Source organism: Gorilla gorilla, chromosome 10 (genome assembly GCF_029281585.2).
Source record: "Gorilla gorilla gorilla isolate KB3781 chromosome 10, NHGRI_mGorGor1-v2.1_pri, whole genome shotgun sequence".
NCBI lineage: Eukaryota > Metazoa > Chordata > Mammalia > Primates > Hominidae > Gorilla > Gorilla gorilla.
The window spans coordinates 75014499-75034120 of NC_073234.2; the positions used below are offsets into that span (position 1 = coordinate 75014499).

Consider the following 19622-nt stretch of genomic DNA (forward strand, 5'->3'; position numbering starts at 1 on the left):
TGGGCCACAGAGCCATGTCCCCTCACACTGCTCTCCCCTCAGGGCTGCCAGGTGTGGGTGGGGCCTGAGACAAGCTTCTCGCCTCATCATTCCTTTCGAGACAACACTTAAAACAGAGAGGGCTTCAGAAGGAAACAGCACAACCAGCGTCTCAGCACGTGCGGCAATTCAGAGAGGAAGTACGTTCTAGAACAAAAATTAAACCCTAAACCTATAGGTACCAGCTCCATCCTGCCATAAATGCATCATACGCTTGGAACTTCCAACACAGCCCCGAGAATGCTGCTCGCTCCCACGCGCTGACGGCAGGCCTGGCCCTCCGCCAGGGAGTTCACTTGCAAAGCTGGAAACTCCCTAACTTAAAACAATGTCTGGGTGTTTTCTGCTTCACAGGGGCTCAGAAGGAAGGTAAAAAGCTCAGTAAATTTGTTGTTTGACGTCTCACTCTGAGTACTGTGTGTTTCATCTGCCTTCACTATCTCACAATTATTATCAACTTGCTGGCTATAAAAGGCAGGGGCTACAAACACAGTGAGCCAAATGCAGTGCTTGCTTCCTATCTGTGGTCCATTGCATAGCAGTGTGCTTGGGTGCTGCATAAGACAATTACCCCCAACGCCTCCAAAAAATAGGACATGGTCCACTGCAGGAGTTCATAATCTAGGAGTCCAGAGAGTCCAGGCTCATCATCCCTTCAGGTATGCATTGCTAAAACCCATTTTCTTCTTATTTCTTCATCTTTTTCTTCTTCTTTCCCCATCTCTCTGCTTCCTCCCCCTTCATTCCCTCCTTGCCGTCTTCCTCCTCCTGGTCCTCCTTTACTGAGCTAGAGGTAAGAGCACACAGCTCATCTTTCACTGCTGTTGGGGTCAAGAGTAAAGAGGAGTGACTTGCAGTTGTCTTCGAAATAATCTTCCCTTCCCAATCCTACTTATCTTAGCTGAAGCTGGGTTTTAGGAGAAGAGGGTGATCAAGAAGTTAAAAGAAATAAATGCAGGAACACTATATCAAAAAGTATTTGCTAGCACTGAAGAATATGGGTGAAGACAAAAATGGTGAGTCATGAAATTCCAGAGCTGAAGACGACTTTGGGTGCTGTGAACTCATCTCCTCACTTTACAGATAAGAAAAATGAGACCCAGGAAGTCTAGTGACTTACGCAAGGAGAGAGAGTAATTGTCAAAGGCTCTAGACTCAGCCCTTCTTGTTTCTAAGTTGGTGCTTCTAAGTCAGTGCTCTAGATAACAAAAGTCATTAGGAAGATCATCCATAGGCCTAATCCTACCCCACCTTCACCTTTGTCTGCAAGTTCTTTCCTCTTATCCCATTAAATTAAAGGAAACTCCCCAAGGATGTTAATGTAAGCTTCTAGCTGTCAATTACCTCTCCATGCAAATGAATCATGTGGGGATGGTGGAAAGGAGAGAGCACTTAGTTAGGAGTCCTGACCTGTCTCCAATGATCCAGATAGCCTTGCAAAGGCATTTAGCAAAACAATAGAAACCATTGCTGTTCAATACAATTATAATTTAGAAAGCCATGAATGTACGCCACTGCGTAATTCTGAATTTTCTTATAGTCATATTTTAAAAAGTAAAACAAAACAAATGGGATTACTTTTAATAATATTTTTTATTGGACCTGATCTATCCAAACTATTATTATTTCAGCATGCCCTCAATAAAAAATGTATTAATGAGATTTTTTACATTCTTTTTTTTTTGGTACCAAGTCTTTGAAATCCTGCATGTGTTTTACAACTGCAGCACACCCCGGTTCAGACTAGCCATTCAAATGCTCAGTGGCTACCTGGGACTAGTAGCTTCTACATTAGACAGGAAAGACCTAGAGTTGCTTTCTCATCTATAAAAATGAAAAAAATGACACTACCAGGGGTTTTCTAACTGCCTCTGCTTAGAGTCCTAAGAATTCTATAGAGGTAACTCAATGAGTGTTTGTGAGTGTGTGTGTGTGTGTGTGTGTGTGTGGTGAATTTTGGTGTGGCAGAGATAGCCATCTTTGGTTCATCTACTACCACTTCATGCCAAATACTTCCAGAACTAACTGTTTTTATATATCCGGCTTTGGCCTGAGAGTTTGTTGGGAGATGAGATTCCATGGCTAAATAAAGAAACTAAAAACCCTTGCACAGCATAACCTGCAACCTGCACTGATAGTCCCAGATTCTGGAGGGCCTACAAGAGGAATCAGCAGTCACTTGCCAGGGAAGAAAAGGGCCAGGTGACAAGCATGGGATCAGCCTGACACTCCAGCTGGCTGTAAAAGACATATGGCCTCATGGCTGTGGCCTATAAACTACACACACTGACTCCCTCCCGCCTGGTCAGGTTCACGGATAACAGTTTGAGTTATCAGCCCGTGCTTTGCCCAGTGGGCCTATCCTGGGGCCCTATCCAGGACAGAGTGTCTAGAATCTGGGCAGATTGATACACAGAGGTCACAGAAGCCCAGGCTTTCTGCATAACGCAGAGCCTTGGCTCTCTTGCTTCCGGAACATCCCAGTTTGAGGACTCTGCCCATGGGGGTTCTATATGTGGCCCCAAGAGTTTTTCCTGCTATCCTCATTTTAAACAGTGACATATAAGCAAGAGCACAACAGCTGCAAGATTGAAACAGCTGTATCAGCAAAGGATGCAGTTGTTGGAGGGTATCATTAAAACCAGCTTCAAGTGCAGCCGCCAGCACACCCACTCACTTCCCGGGGCCAAGCCATGTGAGATGGACCTTGTGGCTGCAGTCCTTTGAAACCCAACTGCTGAGGACAGGCACACATTTTTTTTTATTATTATCCTTTCATTTAATGAGTTATTAAGCAGCTTTACTGAGTTCAGTTAGACACATGGTCCCCACCCTTCTGGAACTTTTACAATATTATGGTAACACAAAGATGTCCTCCTCATCTACTGGCTAAGGATTCCCAGAGTCTTAGGCCAGCTAGAGATGAGCAAAATACACAGCAGTCCCTGACGTGTTTATATTACCAAGGAGATAATTAAAAACATAGCCTGTACATTCCCCACTTTCCAACTCTTCTTTTATTTCCCTGTTTTAGTGGTATGTGGGTCTTTGGGTTGTGTATTGTAATATTATGATGTAATAGGAAATATATAGTTTGATCTTCATATCTGGTTTCTGGCCAGGAATCTTGATAATAGCAATAAAGGTATTTTGTTATTCATAACAAGCTCCTTTCAAACACACCTGAGTTTAATAATGAGATGACTTTTGGAAAGCCCCGAAGGATGGGAGGCTGGTTGCCAGGGAAACCAACCTTGTGATTAGAGGATTGCAACTTTCAGCCCCACCTCTCAACCTCTGGGGAGGGAAAAGGGGTGGGAGATTGAGTTAATCATTAATGATCAACGATCAATCATGCTTATGTAATGAGGCCTCCAGAAAAACTCAAAGGGTTGGGGTTCACAGAGCTTCCTGGTTGCTGAACACTTGGAGGTGCTGGGAGGGCTGTCCACCCAGAGAGGGCATGTAGCTCCATGCCACATCTCCCATACCTTGCTCTATGTATCTGGCTGTTCAGTTGTATCCTTTAATATGGCCTTTGTAATCAACCAGTAATCTAGTAAGTAAACTGTTTTCTTGGGTCTGTGAGCAAGCAGCTGTAGCAAATTATTGAACCCAAGAGGAGGATCGTGAGAACTTCTGGTTTGTAGCCAAGTGGAACAGAAATTGTGGGTAACATAGGGACCTACTTCTTATGACTGGCATCTGAAGTGGGGGGCAGTCTGGTGGGACTGAACCCTTAACCTGTGGTGTCTGTGCTAACTTGGATTGGTATCAGGATTGTATTGAACTATAGGACACCCAGTTGGTATCTGCAGAGAATTAGAGAATTGCTTGATGTGGGAAAAAAAAGCCCATATATTTTAATGGTCAGAAATGAAGTACTGAGTGTTTTGAGTGACAGTATAGTGAAAAACTGTATGTGTGTGTGTGTGTGTGTATATATATATATATATATATATAATGTGTGTGTGTGTGTGTATAAAGCTGGATTTCCCAATACAAGTTTAAGCAGAAATCTTCAGAGGGAGCTCTAGAGGCTTCTCCAGGTATAAGGGAAGATAACACCTAAGTGTCTAGCAACATGCAATTCATAATGATAGCCCTTTCAATATGCCAGACACAGGCCTGCACACTTACTATGACATGTTGTTTCATTGAATTTCATAACAACCTTCATCAGTAGCCTGTGATTTAGAGAAGAGGAAAGTGTCTCAGTGAGATTAGGACGTTTTCCCAGTATCACAAAGTTAGAATGCAAGAGAACTTGGATTCTAAAGCAAGCTTCAGCGATATGCCAGAGCCCATGTGCCTTATGTCAAGCATTTTTCTGCTATCCTAGAGGTAAGAGAACACACTTTTTAAAAAAGAAAATTCTGGGCTGGGCGTGATGGCTCATGCCTGTAATCCCAGCACTTTGGGAGGCCAAGGCAGGTGGATCACTTTGAGGTCAGGAGTTCGAGACCAGCCTGGTCAACATGGTGAAACCCTGTCTCTACTGAAAATACAAAAATTAGCCAGGCGTGGTGGCGGACACCTGTAATCCCAGCTACTCGGGAGGCTGAGGCAGGAGAATTGCTTGAATCTAGGAGGTGGAGGGTGCAGTGAGCCAAAACAGGGCCACCGCACTCCAGCCTGGGAGATAGAACAAGACTCCGTCTCAATAAATAAATAAATAAATAAATAAATAAATAAATAAATAAATTTAATTTAATTTAAAAAAGAAAAAAAGAAAGTTCTGTAGAAATTCTTTGGCCCTAATAGTAGAAGACAGGACAAGTTAGTATGTTCCTGCTCAGTATTTGTTAATTTGGGATGGGGTATTAATTCAATGATGCTTAGGTTTGACAGACACAGAGAAAATCTCCATAATTGTAAAGTAACTATTAGTCTGAAACAATGCCTCTCCTTCAGTAGGAGACCTCTTTCCTCCTTTGTAAGAATAGATGTCTCTCCTACCACCACTTACTTGATGCTCACCAAAGGCTTGGTCTTACGTCTGATTTCTATGGGAAAAAATTGGGAAAAATGGCTTGATAAATTATTTTTCTGATATGTGGATTTCACTATATTAAATCTTGAAAATCTTTTCAAATGAATTACATTCAGTTTTACATTTAATAAATTACTTTCCTTGAAATAGATAAGAGAAGGTGAAATTTAGATTTCCCAGGAACAATCAAGTAAAAGCATCAGGACTTGAGGGATCTGACTCACACTGCCTCACAGCTCAGACATCCTCTGACACAAATGTGTTAATCAAGAAAATCAGCTGAAGAACACCTGGGTTCCCAAATATTTGCATTCTAATAGGGACCCCTTGAAAACCAAACTTTTCCAGACCCAAGTACTGAGACTGGAAGGATGGAGTGACCTGTGGTTGGGCAAATGCTTTGGCTGACAGTCATCACTTTCCTGGATGTTCATTTCACACCTCTCTTCTCAAAATTCCAGTGCTTCCTCTGATCTTCATTCTAAACTTATGACCTTTTTTCTAGTCCACTGAAAAATAGAAACAATCTGGAGGGAGTCCCAGTGTCAGCCACATCTCCCTCCAAAGAGGCATCTGTCTCCATACATCCTGCTTTCTCTCCATGAACTGAGGATGACTTGTCTCTGCTTCTATCCAAGTCTAAGCCCTCTACTTGATCATCCTCTCTCAGTTGCTCATTCACATCCTTTAATTTTCTCTCTCCTGTATCAATATTTTTTTTCCTTTTCTACTGGACCATTTCCACCAGCATGCAAATGTGCCATTTTACTCATCCTTAAAACAAAATCAAAAAAGAACAACCCTCCTGTTCATATATTATTCTCTGGCTGCTGCCATATTTCTCTACTTCTTTTTATAGAAAATGCCTCAAAAGAGTTATCTTCACTCACCATCTTCTATTCTCCTCCTCCTGTTTCTTGAAGTAACCAATATATAAATTCCCAATTCTTTCTTATGTGACCAATTATGGCATTTAACACAGTTGCCCACTTCCTCCTCCTTCAAACAGTTTCTTTACTTGGCTTTCAGGATGTCAAGCTCTTTGGCCATTTCTCTGTCTTTGCTGATAGTTTGTCTGCATATTTAAATATTGCATGGCCTCAAGCTTGGTCATTGGTCCTCTCCTCTTCTGTATCTGTTCTCGCTTAGAGATCTCATCAGTTTCATCTTCAAATACCATCTTTACATAGATGACCACTGAATGTACGTCTCCAGCCAAGACCACACTCCTTAACTACAGACTTCTTTAACCAACTGCCCACTTGACATCTCCATGAAGTTGTTTCAGCCATTTCAACATTAACATCAGCCTTAACATATCAACTTGAACCTCTTCTTTATACTGTCTTCTCCAAGTAAATGACAACTCCATCCTCCTAGCTTCTCAGAGCCAAAACCTTGAAGGCAGGAAAATGAGGATAAAGAAATAGCATCTATTGCATAGGGCTATTGCAAAGATTGAGTAAATATTTGTCAAGAACCTGGAACAGTGCCTGGCATATAATTAGTATTAGATAAACTTTTGTTAAATGACTAAAGTAAGTACTAATTTTTGACCCTTCTCTTTCTTTCTCACACCCTGTATCTAATCATCAGCTACTCTTGTTGGCTCTTCCTTAAAAACGTATACAAAACATGGTCACTTCTCACTGCTAACACCCTGATCTAAGCCACAACCACCTCTCACCTGGATTACTGCAATAGCATCTTAACTGGTCTCCCCACTTCTACCTCTACCCTACTATAGCCAACCTCAACACAGTAGCCAGAGTAATCCCTTTATTTAAAAAGTCAGATTATGTCACTTCTTTGCTCAAAGTCCTTCAATAGCTCCTTCTTCACTCAGACTAAAATCCAAAGGCCTTAAAATGCCCTGCAAGGTCCTTCATGCTCTACAAGCCACATCACCTCTGCTTCTTTGAACTTATCTCTACCATGTACCCCTTATATTCTGTGCTACAGCTACATGCATTTCCTCCTTTTTCATGCTTGAATATGCCGAGAATCCTCCTGCCTACAATCCTTTGTATTTCCTGTTCTCTCTGCCTGGGTTGCTTTTTTCCAAGTTAGCTGCACAGTTCCCTCCCTCATTTCCTTCAGACACATTCAAATGTCATCTTGTTAGGAAGGCCTTGGCTGGCCACTCCTATCCAATTGTAACTGCCACTTCCACATTCCCACATTCTCCTTTTCTCTCTTCAAGGCTTTCCAAAACTCTCACAGCTTAAATATCAGTGTCTCTTTGCTTATTGTTTGTTTCTCTCCCAATACAATGTATGCCCCATGAGGGCAGAGACTTTGTTTTGTACAGTGCTGTGTCTCCAATACCCAGATCAGCACTTGGGACAGAGCAGACACTGAATAAATATTGGTTGAAGAATTAATACATGAAGCCCCATTGCCTGTGTACCTACCCACTTGCTCCCTCATAAGGTTGGCTTTTGTGTGCACACAGCCCAAGGAACACACATTTCAGAAAAATTCTGAGCCATAAGATACTTCATACTCAATTTTTGCCGAGAAAGAGAGAGAGAGAGAAAAAAGATCTATCCTATGAGTGTGAGTTAAAGTTGTCTAATTGTTTCTGATAAAGACCGTTGCCAGCTTTTGACTTACCCATCTAACATTGTTCACATCTTGTGTCTCCCTCTCTTAAACTACCCTGAAGTCATTCTGGACAGCAACCAGGCTACACAGGCCAAAAGCACCATGTAGTGGCTGAAGGGTACAGTGTATGCAAAGGCACAGAGATGAGAAAGCAGGTACAAAAATCTGCTTTTAGGTAAAAAAAAAAAAAAAAAAAAAAAAAAAAGAGTAGTTAAAAGATAATTAGTATGGCAAGGACATGTAGCTACTTGAATGTCATAGTCCATGGAACATGATTAGTTTTTTAAAGCTCAATTGAGTAATTGACTAAAAAATGATTGAGCAATCCTAATGAGCTGTGCTCCAAAGAGAACATAATAAAGATCTACTTCTTGCTCATAACAGCTCCTACTGATAAGAATGAGGAAATTTAGCCATTTTTTATTTTTTGAATAGCTATACAGACGTGTAGTTTACATGTAATAAAATGTACCCATTGTAAATCTAAACTTAAATTATTGTAGTAAATTTAGAGAATTGTACAGAAGCCACCAAATCCACAAGTTGAAGAAGTTCCCTTCTACTCTTTTGTTTTTTCTTTTAATTTTTCTCTTAAGTTCTAGGGCACATGTGCAGGATGTGCAGGTTTGTTACTTAGCTAAACATGTGTCATGGTGATTTGCTGCACCTATCAACCCGTCACCTAGGTATTAAGCCCAGCATGCATTAGCTATTTTCCTAATGCTCTCCTTCCCTGCAACCCACCCGCCAACAGGACCCAGTGTGTGTTGTTCCCCTTCCCATGTGTTCTCATTGTTCAGCTCCCACTTATAAGTGAGAACATAGGGTGTCTTGTTTTCTGTTCCTGCGTTAGTTTGCTAAGGACAATGGTTTCCAGCTCCACCCATGTCCCTGCAAAGGACATGATCTCATTCCTTTTTATGGCTGCATACTATGCCATGGTGTATATGTGCCACATTTTCTTTATCCAGTCTGTCATTGATGGGCATTTGGGTTGATTCCATGTCTTTGCTATTGTGAATAGTGCTGCAATGAACATATGTGCGCATATATCTTTGTAATAGAATGATTTATATTCCTTTGGGTATATCCCCAGTAAAGGGATTGCTGGATCAAATGGTATTTCTGGTTTTAGTTCCTTGAGGAATCACCACGCCATCTTCCACAATGGCTGAACTAATTTACATTCCCAAAACAGTGTAAAAGCATTCCTATTTCTCTGCAACCTTGCCAGCATCTGTTGTTCCTTGACTTTTTAATAATCGCCATTCTGACTGGTGTGAGATGGTATCTCACTGGTTTTGATCTGCAATCAAATGATCAGTGATGTTGAGCTTTTTTCATATGTTTGTTGGCTGCATGAATGTCTTCTTTTGAGAAGTGCCTGTTCATGTCCTTTGCCCACTTTTTAATGGGGTTGTTTTGTTTTTCATGGAATTGTTTGTTTTTTTTTCTTGTTTATTCTTAATTTGTTGAGAGTTTTTAATCATAAATGGATATTAGATTTTGTCAAATGCTTTTTATGTATCTATCGAGATGGGCATTGTGGTATTTGTCCTTCCTGTTTTAGGTTGATTTTCAGATCAGAAAGCAACTTTGCATTCCTGGGATAAACCTTTGATAACTCTGGGATACTTTGTCTTGGTGTATAATTCATTTTATATGTTGCTGGATTTAATTTGATAATATTGTGGTAGTAATTATTATGTCTGTGTTCATGAAGGCTATTTGTCTATAGTTTCCTTTTCTTCTGAGGTCTTTGTTTGGCTTTGGTACTAGGGAAATACTGGTCTCATAGAATGAATTAGGAAGTGTTCCCTCCTTTACTTCCTAAACAAATTTGTTAACGACTGACAATACGTCTTTAAATATTAGATAGAATTCACCAGTAAAGCTATCTGGGCCTGGGTTTGTCTTTGTGGGAGGATTTTTAATAACTAATTTACTTTATTTATTTATTATATGCCTACTCAAATTTTCTATTTCTTCCTGGGTCAAATGTGTTAATTGCAACTTTTTGGAAATGTGTTCTTTTCATATAAGTTTCCTAAGTTATTGGAATAAAGTTATTAATAATATCCCTTACAATCCTTTAATTTTTTATTTTGGTAATTTGTGTCTTTTTAAATTTTTTTCTTTATTTATTCTAAAAAAAAAAAGGATACATGGGCAGAATGTGCAGGTTTGTTACATAGGTATATGTGAGCCTTTGTGGTTTACTGCACCTATTGACCCGTCCTCTAAGTTCCTTCCCCTCACACCTTACTCCCCACCCCCCAATAGGCCCTGGTGTGTGTTGTTCCCCTCTCTGTGCCCATGTGTTCTATGTTCAACTCCCACTTATGAGTGAGAGCATGCAGTGTTTGGTTTTCTGTTCCTGTGTTAGTTTGCTAAGGATGATGGCTTCCAGCTTCATCCATATCCCTGCAAAGGACATGATCTCATTCCTTTTTATGGCTGCATAGTATGCCATGGTATATCTGTACCATATTTTCTTTATCCAGTCTATCATTGATGGGCATTTGGGTTGGCTCCATGTCTTTGCTGTTGTAAATAGTGCTGCAATAAACATATGTGTGCATGTGTCTTTATAGTAGAATGATTTATATTCCTTTGGGTATATCCCCAGTAATGGGATTGCTGGGTCAAATGGTATTTCTGGTTCTAGATCCTTAAGGAATCTCCATACTTGTCTTCCACAATGATTGAACTAATTTACATTCCCACCAACAGTGTAAAAGCATTCCTATTTCTCCATAGCCTCACCAGCATCTATTATTTCCTGACGTTTTAATAATCATCATTCTGACTGGTGTGATTTGGTATCTCATTGTGGTTTTTATTTACATTTCTGTGATGATCCGTGATGTTGAGCTTTTTTTCATGCTTATTAGCTGCATAAATGTCTTCTTTTAAGAAGTGTCTGTTCATATCTTTTGCCTGCTTTTTGATGGGGTTGTTCGTCTTTTTCTTGTAAATATATTTAAGTTCCTTGTAAATTCTGGATATTAGACCCTTCTCAGATGGGTAGATTGCCAAAATTTTCTCCCATTCTGTAGGTTGCCTGTTCACTCTAATGATAGTTTATTTTGCTGTGCAGATGCTTTTTAGTTTAATTAGATCCGATTTGTCAATTTTGGCTTTTTTTGCAATTGCTTTTCACATTTTTCTCATGAAGTCTTTGCCTATAGCTGTGTCCTGAATGGTATTGCCTAGGTTTTCTTCTAGGGTTTTTTATGGTTTGGGGGTTTACATATAACTCTTTAATCCATCTTGAGTTAATGTATAGGGTGTAAGGAAGGGGTCCAGTTTCTATTTTCTGCATATAGCTAGCCAGTTTTCCCAGCACCATTTACTGAATAGGAGATCCTTTCCCCATTGCTTGTTTTTGTCAGGTTTGTTGAAGATTAGATGGTTGTAGATGTGTGCTTTTATTTCTGAGGTGTCTGTTCTACTCCATTGGTCTATATGTCTGTTTTGGTACCAGTATCATGCTATTTTGGTTACTGTCGCCTTGTAGTATAGTCTGAAGTCAGGTAGCATGATGCCTCCAGCTTTGTTCTTTTTGCTTAGAATTGTCTTGGCTATACAGGGTCTTCTTTGATTCCATATGAAATTTAAAATAGTTTTTTCTAATTCTGTGAAGAATGTCTATGGTAGTTTGATGGGTATAGCATTGAATCTATAAATTACTTTGGGCAGTATGGCAATTTTCATAATTTTGATTTTTCCTATCCATGAGGATGGAATGTTTTTCCATTTGTTTGTGTCCTCTCTTATTTCCTTGAGCAGTAGTTTGTAGTTCTCCTTGAAGAGGTCCTTCACATCCCTTGTTAGGTGTATTCCTAGGTATTTTATTCTCTTTGTAGTGATTGTGAATGGGAGTTCATTATGATTTGGCTCTGTGCTTCTCTATTGTTGGTGTATAGGAATGCTTGTGATTTTTGCACATTGATTTTGTATCCTGAGACTTTGCTAAATTTGCTTATCAGCTTAAGGAGTTTTTGGGCCGAGACAATGGGGTTTTCTAGATATAGGATCATGTTGTCTGCAAACAGACAGTTTTACTTCCTCTATTCCTATTTGAATACGCTTTATTTCTTTCTCTTGACTGATTGCCCTGGCCAGAACTTCCAATACTATGATGTTGAATAGGTTTGGTGAGAGAAGGCATTCTTGTCTTATACCAGTTTTCAAAGGGAATGCCCCCAGCTTTTGCCCACTCAATATGATATTGGCTGTGGGTTTGTCATCAATAGCTCTTATTATTTTGAGATATGTTCCATCAATACCTAGTTTATTGAGAGTTTTTAACAGGAAGGGATGCTGAAGTTTATCAAAGGCCTTTCGTGCATCTATTGAGATAATCATGTGGTTTTTGTCATTGGTTCCATTTATGTGATGGATTACTTTTATTGATGTGCCTATGTTGAACCAGCCTTGAATCCCAGGGATGAAGCTGACTTGATCATGGTGGATAAGTTTTTTGATGTGCTGCTGGATTCAGTTTGCCAGTATTTTATTGAGGATTTTTGCATCAATGTTCATCAGAGATATTGCCCTGAAGTTTTCTTTTTTTTGTTGTGTCTCTTCCCAATTTTGGTATCAGGATGATGCTCTCTTCATAAAATGAGTTAGGGAGAAGCCCCTCCTTTTCAATGGTTTGGAATAGTTTCAGAAGGAATGGTACCAGCTCCTCTTTGTATTTCTGGTAGAATTCAGCTGTGAATCCATCTGGTCCTGGGCTTTCTTTGGTTGGTAGGCTATTAATTACTGCCTCAATTTCAGAGATTGTTATTATTCTATTCAGGGATTCAGCTACTTCCTGGTTTAGTCTTGGTAGGGCGTATGCGTCCAGGAGTTTATCCATTTGTTCTAGATTTTCTAATTTATTTACATAGAGGTGTTTATAGTATTCTCTGATGGTAGTTTGTATTTCTGTGGGGTCAGTGTGATATCCCCTTTATCATTTTTTATTGTTTCTGTTTGATTCTTCTCCTTCTTCCTCTTTATTAGTCTAGCTAATGGTCTATTTTGTTAATAAAAAAAAAACAAAAACAAAGAACAGCCAGGCGCGGTGGCTCATGCCTGTAATCCCAGCACTTTGGGAGGCCAAGGCAGGCAGATCACGAGATCAGGAGATTGAGACCATCCTGGCTAACACAGTGAAACCCCATCTGTACTAAAAATACAAAAAAATTAGCTGGGCATGGTGGCATGCGCCTGTAGTCCCAGCTACTCGGGAGGCTGAGGCAGGAGAATCGCTTGAATTCAGGATGCGAGGTTGCAGTAAGCCAAGATCATGCTGCTACACTCCAGCCTGGGTGACAGAACGAGACTCTGTCTCAAACAAACAAACAAACATGTTTGTTAACAAACAACCCAGCTCCTGGATTCGTTGATTTTTTGGAGGATTTTTCGTGTTTCTATCTCCTTCAATTATTCTCTGATCTTAGCTTATTTCTTCTCTTCTGCTAGCTTTTGGATTCATTTGTTCTTGCCTTTCTAGGTCTTTTAATAGTGATGTTAGGGTGTCAGTTTGAGATCTTTCTAGCTTTCTGATGTAGGCATTTAGTGCTATAAATTTCCCTCTTAACACTGCTTTACCTGTGTCCCAGAGATTCTGGTACTTGTCTCTTTGTTTTCATTGGTTTCAAAGAACTTCTTGATTTCTGCCTTAATTTCATTATTTACCCAGGAGTCATTCAGGAGCAGGTTGCTCAATTTCCATGAAATTGTGTGGTTTTGAGTGAGTGTCTTAATCCTGAATTCTAATTTGATTGCACTGTGGTCCGAGAGACTGATTAATATTATTTCAGTTCTTTTGCATTTGCTGAGGAGTGTTTTACTTCCAATTATGTGGTCTATTTTAGAATAAGTGTCATGTGGCACTGAGAAGAATGTATATTCTGTTGATTTGGGGTAGAGAGTTCTGTAGACATCTAGTAGGTCCACATGATCCAGAGCGGCATTCAAGTCCTGAATATCCTTGTTAATTTCCTGTCTCATTGATCTAATACTGACAGTGGGGTGTTAAAGTCTCCCACTATTATTGTGTTGGAGTCTGTCTCTTTGTTGGTCTCTAAGAACCTGTTTTATGAATCTGGGTGCTGCTGTATTGGGTGCATTTATATTCAGAATAGTTAGCTCTTCTTGTTGCATTGATCCCTTTACCATTACATAATGCCCTTCTTCGTCTTTTTTGATCTTTGTTGGTTTAAAGTCTGTTTTGTCAGAGACTAGGATTGCAACCCCTGCTTTTTTTGCTTTCCATTTGCTTGTTAAATTTTCCTCCCTCCCTTTATTTTGAGCCTGTGTGAATCTTTGCATGTAAGATGGGTCTGCTGAATACAGCACACTGATGGGTCTTGACTCTTTAATCCAATTTGCCAGTCTGTGTCTTTAATTTGGGCATTTAGCCCGTTTACATTTAAGATTAATATTGTTATGTGTGAATTTGATCCTGTCGTCATGATATTGTTTGGTTATTTTGCACACTAGTTGATGCAGCTTCTTCATAGTGTCATTGGTCTTTATATTTTGTGTTTTTGCAGTGGCTAGTACCAGCTTTTCCTTTCCATATTTAGTGCTTCTTTCAGGAGCTCTTGCAAGGCAGGCCTGGTGGTAACAAAATCCTCAGCATTTGCTTGTCTGGAAAGGATTTTATTTCTCCTTTGCTTAAGAAGCTTAGTTTGGCTGGATATGAAATTCTGGGTTGTAAATTCTTTTCTAAGAATGTTGAATATTGACCCCCCAATCTCTTATGGCTTGTAGGGTTTCTGCTGAGGGGTCCACTGTTTGTTTGTTGGGCTTCCCTTTGTAGGTGGCCTGGCCTTTCCCTCTGGCTGCCCTTAGTTTTTCCCTCATTTTGACCTTGGAGAATCTGATTATTATGTGTCTCGTGGAGTATCTCAATGGTGTTCTCTGTATTTCCTGAATTTGCATTTTGGCCTTTGTTGCTAGGTTGGGGAAGTTCTCCAGGGTAATATCCTGAAGTGTGTTTTCCACCTTGTTTCCATTCCTCCCATCTCCTTCCGGTACTCCAACCAATCGTAGGTTCAGTCTTTTTATAAAGTCCCATGTTTCTTGGAGGCTTTCTCCATTCCTTTTAATTCTTTTTTCTCTATTCTTGTCTGCATGTCTTATTTCAGTAAGGTTGTCTTCAAACTCTGATATCCTTTCTTCCACTTAGTGGATTCGGCTGTTGATACTTGTGTAAGCTTCACGAAGTTCTCATGCTGTGTTTTTCAGCTCCATCAGATCATTTATGTTTCTCTCTAAACTGGTTATTCTTGTTAGCAATTCCTCTAAACTTTTATCAAGGTTCTTACCTTCTTTGTATTGGGTTAGAACATGCTCCTTTAGTTCATCATAGTTTTTTATTACTCATCTTCTGAGGCCTACATCTGTCAACTCATCCATCTGATCCTCCGTCCAGTTCTGCACCCTTGATGGAGAGACACTGCAATCATTTGGAGGAGAAGAGGCACTCTGGCCTTTTGGGTTTTCAGCATTTTTATGTTGATTCTTTCTCATCTTCGTGAGTTTGTCTAGTTTCAGTCTTTGAGGCTGCTGACCCTTGGATGGGATTTTTGTGGGGGCCTTTTTGTTGTTGTTGTTGTTGCTGCTGTTGTTGTCACCTTCTGCTTGTTTGTTTTTCTTTCAATAGTCAGGTCCGTCTTCTGTAGGGCTGCTGCAGTTTACTGGGGTTTCACTTCAGGCCTTATTCATCTGATTCACTCCCATGCCTGGAGATGTTACTCAAGGAGGCTGGAGAGCAGCAAAGGTGAGTGCCTTCTCCTTCTTCTGGGACTTCTGACCTCGAGGGACCCCAATCTGATGCCAGTAGGATCACTCCTATATAGGGTGTCTGAAAACCCCTGTTGGAGGGTCTCACCCAGTTGGGTGGCATGGGGACCAGGACCCATTTAACAAAGCTCTTTGTCCCTTGGTGGAGAGGGTGTGTTTTGCTGGGGGTGAGCCCACTCATTTGGGCTGCCCAGATTCCTCAGAACTACCAGGAGGAGAGGCTAAGTCAGCTGGTCCACAAAGACTTTGGCCACCCCTTTCCAGGTCCAACCCACAGACCTTGGCCGAATGACAGATGAACAGAGCACTCAGACATAGATATCCAGTGAAAGAGTGGGCTAGGTGACCTGGCCACCCACAGACCCTGATGAGGGTGCTGTAAAGAGTCAGCAGCCGCATCTCAACCAGCTGGCGATGCGGGCATTTATTCAGTATAGATTTAATGACAAAGGCCTTGAGTAAACACACTTGTGGGCAATTCACATGGTCACCCCTGCCCCCAGAGAGTAGTCAGTTCTGAGGCCTGAGGCCTAAGTAAACTAACTTATCTAGATCAAGTCCCTTACACTTCCCTGTTATCTACTCTGAGATAATTCAGCTGCCTTCAGCCAAACCCTCTTCTGAAGCTTTTGCAAAACCTTCCAGCCTTCCAAGAAGGTTTGCATCTTTCTACAATTTTCCCACCACCCTGACTGATCTCCTACAATCCCTCCCGCTAGGGACTCAGGCCTAGGGAGATCTGAATTCTGTCCCTGAACCTCTGGCTAGAGTTATTGGAGATCTTGCAGGGAAGCCCCACCCACTGAGAAAGGATGGGTCAAGGTTAGACCTGAAGAGGCACTCTGGCCACAGACTGCCGCAGTCCGTGTGTTGGACTGTAGGGACAAGTCCTGGGAACAAGCCATCCAGCCTCCCTGGCTCCAGCAGGGGAAAAGCGCAGCCTGGAGCTATAGAAATGGGCGCTGCCCTTCACCTGCCCAGGGAGCTTAGCATGTTAGGCTAAGCTCAGTCCCAGTGCTGGTTGTTGCTCCTCCCCTAAGCTCAAAGGGCTTAGACAGCAGGCAGCCCCATCTGGTGATGGTCACCCCTTCCCCTGGAAATTTGGTAGGCTTAAGCAGATTCCAGCTGAGAAGCTGTAAGAATCTGTGCATTCCAGGGTTGGGACACTAGGCCCCAATGGTGTGGGTTTGCAAGTGGGATCTTCCAATCTGTGGGTTGTGCAGCTCCATGGAAAAAGCAGTTTCCCCAGCTGGGTATGAGCTCACTCACCACCTCCCTTGACTAGGGTTGGGGGTTCCTCTTCCCCATGTGGGTCTCAAGTGGCACCACACTGCTCCTCCTTCTCTCCATGGGTCATGCCAGCCTTGTAGTCAGTTTTGATGAGAGAACCTGGATACCTCGGTTGCTGGTGAAGGATTCACACGCTTATCATGTTTTTTTTTTTTTTGATGGGAACCTCCAAGCGGCGCTAATTCTAGTCAGCCATCTTGGCCTCACCCGTTAATTTGTGTCTTCTCTCTTTTTTTCTTGTTCAGTCTAGCTGATAGTTTGTCAGTTTTCTTGATTACTAAAAGAAAACACAACTGCCTTTCTTTTTTTAGTTTCTTTAAGTGAAAACTTAGGTTATTGATTTGCAGCTTTCTTCTTTCTTGATATAGGCATTTAAAACTATAAATTTGCCTCTAAGCACTGCTTTAATTTTGGCATATTTTGGCTAAAATATTTTCTAATTTTCGTTGTGATTTCTTCTTTGAACCATGAGTTATTTAGAAGCATGTTATGTAATTTTCCAATATTTAGGAATTTCTCAGATTTCTTTTTGTTGTTGATTTCTAATTTTGTTGTGATTGGAGAGCATACTTTGTATAATCTTAATTCTCTTAAGTTTATTGAGACTTGTTTTAGGGCCAAGCATATGGCCTATTATGGTCTAACCATGTGTGCTTGAAAAGAATGTGTATTCACAGTTGTTGGATAGAATGTTTCTATATGCCACTTGGGTTGAGTTGGTTGACAGTATAAGGTTTTCTATATTTCTGATAATTTTTTGTTTAACATTTCTATTAATTATTGAGAATGGTATTGAAATCTCCAACTATAATTGTTGAGTTTTCTAATTCTATTTTAATTCTATTAGATTTTTTTCATGCATGTTGGGGCTCTATTGTTAGGTGCATTTACATTTATAATTATTATACTTTTCTGATGTAGTGACATGGAGGTCTCACCAATTACCATTTTTAAGATTGTATTGTCTCAACTTTCTGTTCATTATCTCAATTTCCTCACAAGTTAAATAGGGTTAATGATATTGGTGGGGTTCAGGACACATGACCCCAAAATATGACTGTACCCCCCAAAATATGCCTATTTGGAAAATTGATTACTTTGAGCTGGTTATTTAGAGAAACTAAAGACACAGGAGTAGTCTCTTTCTTTGAGATCTACTCTAGAGATTTATTTACTCATTCATCTGGATTTCTCCAATGTATATATGAGATATACATGTTAGTAAGCTTCTGTTTGTTTTTGTCTTGTTAATCTGTATATTTTGTTATGGAGAGTTCCAGTTAAGAATTATTAAGGGTAGAGAGAAACCTATTTTTTCTCCTTTATCATATCCACCGTATTAGATGGTTGTTAACAAACAAGTAAAATGGAAAAAAACTTTAGCACATTGCTGAGCATGTAGCAGGTACTAAATAAATGTTAAGCCCCTTTCCATTTCCCTCTCTCTTCATGCCATGGGATGTGAGCACAAAGTTGGCTTTGAAAATAGTTCTAAAAAGAACAATTTCTAATCGTACTTTTGCTTTCAGTAAATATTGGTATGCTCCATAAGAAAATGGCATAAAAGGGAATCAGACAAGCTGGAAACAGAGCATGGCTTTATTTTTCATCACTATAAGCTGCTGAAGAGCAAACAGTGTATCACTTTATTAGTTTCTGTACAGTTTTTGCACACTATGTCCCTCAATAAATATGAAATCAATACACCAAACTTTCTTAGGCAACTCATAAGTCATCTATGGCTTATCTTTAGGTAATAAAACTAAAAACATAGCATGGAAGTATTTATCATATAAGTTTAAGAAAATCAGAATTAAATAACTGTTACTCTTAAGGTACAAGGAAGTATTTCTGATGGGGAAGAAGTAAAGGGTTGGGAGGTAGTGAGGGATGATAGCAATGGATTTTTTAAACCTGTTTATTTGTCATCTGTGTGTTCATTTTACTATTATTGGTTAAACAGAATGTTTGCATTTTGTATGCTTTTTCTTTTGTGTTTTATATTCCAGTTAAAAATAAATAATTCTTATTGAATGGGTTAAGTAAATGCTGAAAGGGTGATTAGCTTCAGTCATTGACTAATAATGATTATAACTCCCATTTAGTAAGCATTTACTATGTACCAGGTACCATGCACAGGGCTTACACTCACTACCTCATTTAATTTGCCATCTTCAGAATTATCAGCCATGTGCTGTTATCTTCATTCTAAAGATGACACTGAGGCTCTGAAAAGTTCATTATTTGCCTAAGATCTCCTGGTGAGGAAATGATGAGGTAGGGTTAGAACTCAGGAGTGTTTGACCTCGAAGCTGGTCCTCTTCCTCATGGGACTATTCCAATCTGTGGTTATCATACTGACAGAAGTTTCCAGGAAAATGTGCTTTATACCACTATCTTTTTTTTTTTTTTTCTGATCACTAGAAAAAAAGTGTTCAAGTATTTACCAGACAATCTCAGGTTGGCTGCCATTTCACAGCTTAGAGAACTAGTCCAGATTGGAGCTGAGGGATATTTCCGGAGAGAGAGGAGATTCTTGGAATTTTTTGAATTCTTAAAAGACTGGATGATTTTTAAGCATTATAAAATAATTTTTTGTTAGGAAGATAAAATTTTAAATCTGTACACAAAAGTTATTGTTCTATCTGAAATAAGCTAAAATATGGCAAATTTTTGAGAATTGATGAAGTATAAGAAAAAAATAGTATCCATTTTACCTTGATTCTGAGAACATTCTCTTTCAAACAGCTCAGAAGTCATGACAATGGATCTGCAGATAAAGATACTGAATATGAGCACACCATTTGGCACTGCTATAAAGAAATTTACTTAGTCTCATTTAAGTAAATGCAATTTATTACTTTTTAAGTTTTAGAATAAACTA

The 19622-nt window shown here is 39.9% G+C and overlaps 1 long non-coding RNA gene across 2 annotated transcripts in view; it reads left to right on the forward strand.

Moving 5' to 3' along the window:
- The first annotated feature begins 533 nt into the window (after positions 1–533).
- LOC129525849 (uncharacterized) overlaps positions 534–19622 on the forward strand; it is a 58599-nt gene continuing 39510 nt past the window's right edge. For both annotated transcript variants that reach the window (XR_010129355.1, XR_008670365.2), the window contains exon 1: positions 534–698. This is a non-coding gene — a long non-coding RNA (uncharacterized lncRNA). The remainder of the gene's footprint in view (positions 699–19622) is intronic.